General features: G+C 38.5%; 1 protein-coding gene across 1 annotated transcript in view; it reads right to left on the reverse strand.

Moving 5' to 3' along the window:
• Nucleotides 1-4031: 4031 nt before the first annotated feature.
• The window catches only part of LOC120532824 (nuclear factor NF-kappa-B p105 subunit-like), a 145462-nt gene continuing 143493 nt past the window's right edge, over nt 4032-6000 (reverse strand). The window contains exon 24 of the mRNA XM_039759228.1: nt 4032-6000. This exon is cut by the window's right edge and continues 1305 nt beyond it. The gene's annotated coding sequence lies outside the window, so the exon portion shown is untranslated.

A 6000-nucleotide genomic window follows, 5' to 3' on the forward strand; every position in this document is an offset into this window, starting at 1 on the left:
ATTGGGAAGGCACACTGTATAGATGCATGGACCACGAGTCAAACTCAAGACTCTGTCCCACCCTTGAATATTATTCTTCCTGTTCTGCTCCTAGTAATATGGTGGGCCATATTGCACTTGAGGTAAGTTGTTGATGTTTTTTTTATTGAGCTTTTCTATGATTTGCATTTGTTTGCAGATTCTCCTTTTCTTCTTTTTCCAGAGTTTTTCATTTTAAGCAGGACCAGTTTTGGGGACATGCTCAGAGATCAGAGTCCAATTACTACTTTATCTTCTTGTAAGTATTTGGAAATTTTAAAATTATTTGAAGTCTTTTTTTTCCCCCCCACATATGATATTATAATATTACATGGGTCAAGAATAGGAGTGAAAATAAATATGCCAGTAGTTGAATTTGCATAGATAAATGTTCAATTAATTACAGGGAATTTCTAAGGCCGGTGGCATAAGACTGCCATCTGTACAAAGCCAAAAACTATGGGCTTTTAAAATAAAGCCACTTGTTCATGTTTATGTTGCACTTCCATTACATTTATTTATTTGGCTGAAGGTGACTTACACAATTGGTTCCATTCGTTTTGGTTTTCCAATTGGAGTACAGGCAGGTCAAGCGTCTTCCTCAGGGTCACATGGTGTCTGTAGTGGGATTTGAAGTCCACAGCCTTAACCACTACACCACACTGCTTACATTTTGCGTGTACAATAGCTGAGCAAGATGGTGAATCAAAGACAACCTTATATTTAATAATTCATCTGTGTACAGCCCCGCTAACAAATTTAATATGTCCACTTTCTGTGGAGTCTGCATTGAGCACCAAGACACAGCCACCTCAATCAGACGTCACTAAGGGCCTGCCTTAAAATGTGCCACTTTATTGCTGGTTGATGGCTGTTTACAATTAAAGGTAAGATTCCTCATTTTTCTTAGTGTTGTATGCCTTTAAAATCATCTTTCTACCACCAGTGTCACTGCCCATTTGGATCAAAAGCATTTTCATGTTTACTTATTTGTAAGAGTTGAACAACATCCGACTCCCAGCTATACACTGTAATGTGGCCAGCTTTCTTCCCAGTTCCTTCCTCGTCTTTACTCTCCACTGCAGGATAAAGCAGATGAAGGCTTGCCAGCTAAACTCTCCTGTTGCTTTTCAGACTGCAGCAGTTTAAATCGTCCGCTCTTCCTTCTTCTCTGGCCTTGCTCTAAGTTCACTGCGGTTCAAATCAGCTACTTTCTCTTTGCTTATGGCTGTGCACACAAAGTCCCATCCATTTCAGGATGTTACAAAACTTCCCATCTTTATTTAAATGGCAATTCATCCTATGAACCTCGTTCTCTGTATGTACGTATTTGAGCATTTTATGTGCAAGTGACCATTAGACAAAAAGCACTTACTTTGAAGCAGAGGCAATGAATTGGTTTCTTGATAATTCAGCCTCATGCCCATCTGTCTTGACGGCCACCACAGAGCTCCTTTTTCTGAAGGCGTTGACAAGATGAAGAAGAGTGGCTGATAAATCTGTGTGGCCTTTTCCTCCAGCACTAGACTACTGCATGTGTGAGCTTTTACCTCTGCGGCCACACACACCTCATGCTCTGTCCAATCTCATGTCGTAGCTCTGGTTTTAAGGGTATCTGCTCCAGCATCTTGGAGCTCACAGTATGAAACACTAGCTGAGGGCCACTGCCTTCTTCACTGTGTAGACAGCTCCTCATACCACCTGATGGCTCCTCCGATTCACCAGGCAGCCAGTTTCAAATGTATGTTCTGACATACTCATTGCTGAAGCATTGCTGGGCAATTACTTTTATTTTTATTGAGTCTTTATCCTCCATCTTTTCTGAACATATATCTTCCTATCCTTAGTCACAGGGGCAACACCCATTGAAAGCATAGTGCTAATCGTTTAGGGGGCACACTTGGGCCAACATGGAGGGACACATTAATCTAACCTTGTGTAACCCACATTGTTTTGGGTTAGTAGAGAAAAACTGGAGAAAACCCATGCAGATACAAAATAAATCCCACAGACTCTGTGAGCGCAGTGGGTACATGATGCTAGTTTTCATTTCCATCTCCTGATGTGATTCACAGGGCTTCTGCTGCTGTCAATCTGGCACTTTAACCTTCCTTTACTTTATATAAAAACAAACAAACAAAAAAAAGTTAAATGTGGAAACCAGTGAAAACAAGCAAGTGTAGTTAAACTGGCACAACCCCACACATCCGTGATCACTGGGCATGAAGTGTGACATCCCCAGCAACTTGGTCTTAGCATTCTGCAGGTAGCCACGACAAAATCAAAGTGGCTTAATTCTCACTTATCCCCTAGTTGCTCTCCTGCCTACTACACTCATTAAATTATCGTCGTTGAAAACATTGTTTCAATGAACACAAATTTCTTTAGGCCACTGTATCCCCCTTGACTATTTTTGCAGATTACCTCCTTTTCTTCAGATTTATTGTTGTGCCATTTGATGTCTCAGTTTTTACAATGAACTAAACTACACTGCTGATTTTCTTTGACTTGGAATTTCCCTTTCACCCTTTGCTTGATTGGTGCTCTTCTTAGGATTAATTTTGAATGCTCCTTTATTTTCTTGATTTATTTTTTATATGGAGGTAGTCTATCCTGAGCCCACCTTGATATCACATCATGAGGGTCACTCAGACAACTGTATGGCTAGAGACTTAGCCGAGTCTTAGCTCCACTTTAATAGCCTGGCAGCTTTTAAGGCACGAGGATGAGATGATGGGACACTTATCTATTGGCCAAGTAAATGAGAATGAAGGACTAGTAGGCTCCTGTCTTTTGCAGAGCCTGTTCAAGTCTCCATTTGGATAACGAATGCTTGCATTCAGAAAGCCGCAATAAATTATGAAAGATGGGTGGGGTACGTGGCTACTTGGGCAAAGTGCTCAGCCCCCAATTCTAGAGCCATGGCTTTATATCTTGGCCTTGTCACTGTGCACAGATAATCTCACAGATGTTTGTGGTATATAGGGAGGTGACTCTAAATTGAGTTGGGCTACCTAAATGCAAGTGTCCATGTGCATGTGTCCTGCTAGGTTTAGTCCATACCTTCTACCTGCTTTTGCTATAATGGCCTGTGGTGACCCTACACTGGAATATGGGTAGCCCATCAATAAATACAAACAGAAAAGCAACAAAAATGGACAGTCCGGTATTAGCAGCTCTCAAGTGTGTTTTGAGGGGTGTCCGTACGCCCTCCGCAAAAGCTTTTTCATCATTTGCTCCCCTCTTCTTGAATCTTGAGTGTCTGTTTTCAGCTTACTTAGCTGTAGATATGGTCTGACCTCTCTGAATTGGCACTGTAGGAATGGATTAATAAAGTGGATGAGTATAGCAAAATGTATTCTAACAGATGGTGTACTGCAAACTTTTGCACAGCTTCAGCAACTCCAATATGAAATGTCATACAAAATAGACTATAGAACAGAAAGGCAAACATTACTACAACTCAATAAAGCCAACCTTTATAAAAAATTTTATATTTTGTGTCCTTTTATTATCTTGGGCAACTAACAAGTGTATGGCTGCACAATTCTTCATTGGTCTTACTTGAGAGGTTCACACTGCTTAGATGCTACGTGTGTGTAAATGAATCGTTTGGAAAAAAATCATTAGGCACATCATAAAAAATGTGTTACAGATACTGTATGATAAAGTGAAGACGTCAGCAGAAAATGTTATTTGAGTACTTACCCTGTTAACAATGCGACGCTTCACGTCACTCTGGTTTTTGGGTGCTGTTGCTCCTTCCTGTGATTTGAGGTGAAAACCAAACAACTTGAGGGCCCGAGCTGGAGAATGTGTCGCTCCTAGAAGTGCAAGTATGAAACTGGGCTCCGAATATGCAAAAACAAGACAACATAACATAGTACGGCTAATTTTAAAGCAGAGTTAAAGTCCAAACCTTGGGGGGAAAAAGGCCGTATTTTATCTTAAAAATAAACTTTGTATATATACTGTGTATATATATATACAGTAGATATATATATATATATATATATATATAAATGCGTTTTATTACAAATATTTACACACAGAAAATGTAAGCGATTAACAATATTTAAAAGTACTATTTAGTCCATGATGCACGTGAAGGTATTGTATGTTTTTCAGTATTTCTAAAAGTTAACATACAGTTCAACTTTAAAATAACATTTATATACAGTGCACATTATTCCAAGGTCTGCAGTTAGCAGGGTGTGACAGTCTGTTTTCACTGCTGCCCACCACATATCAATATGATAAAGCTGCAAATGCAAACACTACTGTAAGTCTAAATCATAAGATTTTTCTAAGTAAAATTCAACATGGAAAAAAAGCAACATAAAAGTCATTTTCTGAGAACTATACATAACAGAAGTCCACAGAGCCAAAAGGGAAACACTTAAACAAAAAGGTGTTAAAAATGTAAAGAAAAAATACACTGTATAGAAAAAATAAGATAAACATCAAGGCACCAAAAACAGCTGCAACTTTAGGAGCTGTCATTTAAAACATTAAAAACAGTAGAAAGTCGCACATGGAAGGCTGCTTTAAACTAAAAAAGTTTTATGGCTGCACAGCCCAGGCAATGCAAACCGGCTTTATTATATTTAAATACTACTTTATTATTACATTAAATGAGGCACCGGAAAAGACCACAGCTTCATCTCTACAGCTGTCTACATTGCGGCCAAACTCTAGACTTGTTTTTATTTTGATAGTTTATTTGCACATATTCTGCGCTTAGGTTTAGAGGAATTTCACAATTTGGGCCAACTGATAAGAATAATTATAACGCTGTCAATGTCATGTCATTAAGCCGTTACTTCAAAGTTCTGCTGAGTAGATTAGTTTTGTACTAGCTACAGATAAAATGTTTGATGGAGCGACGGGGTCCGTCTACATTTGAAGCTCTTCTGGCACACTTGGCATTCCTGCAGTGTTCATTTTGACAGTACATTTTGATTAAGTTTTAGTCTTGGTCTTCTGGCTAAATTGCATTTTAGTCATTAAATTATTGTTAGTTTTAGTTGACAAAAAGTAACTGAATTTTAGTCAAGGAAAAGTAAATCGATGTTTGATCGACTATAAGTAAATTAGTCAAAATCAGATGGATATCATCTTCTTTCACATATGAATATGCACAGAATATACTGTACCTCTAAACTATTATACTGATATGCACACTAATGAGCCAAACCACATGTAGTGATTACTGAACTGAAAATGAAGAGTAGGTGTAGATAGGATTTATTCCAAAGATCTTCATCAGTTAATGGCAGCTCTGCTCTATCATGACAGTTTTCTGGCCCTCAACATGCTTTAGATATGCTGCTGTAAGATTTTACCAAAAAATGTATATGACATAAGTGCTTTTACTACTTTTACTATGTTTTTCACACTTTGAGGGGTTATAGTCATAAACATTAGTTTACCCTCAAAAACTAAATGAACAGCACAAATTTAGTGTCTGCATATTCTTACTGAGCAGTGAAGCAATGCTGTTTTTCCATACTGTACATATCGTATTAATTGGGAAATGCGCTTCAAGAACTTTAAGCACTGAAACCCTAAATACATTTTATGTTAGTATTAACAAATGGAATATCTCATTTCATCCATGATGGTGACAAGCCAAATAGCCACTTCATTTGAAACTTGACTCAATTTATTAATTACTACGACTGTTGTCATCCCTGCCACTGTGCCCTATTAAGTGAATGTGTGTGACGTGGTTTCACCTGCAACCCATAACTAGATCCACCAGTTATAAAATGGATGGATGCTTGGACAAACGTGTAGATGTAGTACTCATTACAATCGAGGCATAGATGCAAACCACATAGGACACTGTACTAAAAGAGATGAATCCGCCCAGTCATTTCATCTGCTGTAACAAATGCGCAACACTACTACTAATCCTAACTGTAACAAACAGTTACAACTCACATCTGAGGCTGAGCGCATCTGATTGCACTCTCAAAG

This window comes from Polypterus senegalus, chromosome 7, assembly GCF_016835505.1.
Source record: "Polypterus senegalus isolate Bchr_013 chromosome 7, ASM1683550v1, whole genome shotgun sequence".
In the NCBI taxonomy this organism is placed as follows: Eukaryota; Metazoa; Chordata; class Cladistia; order Polypteriformes; family Polypteridae; genus Polypterus; species Polypterus senegalus.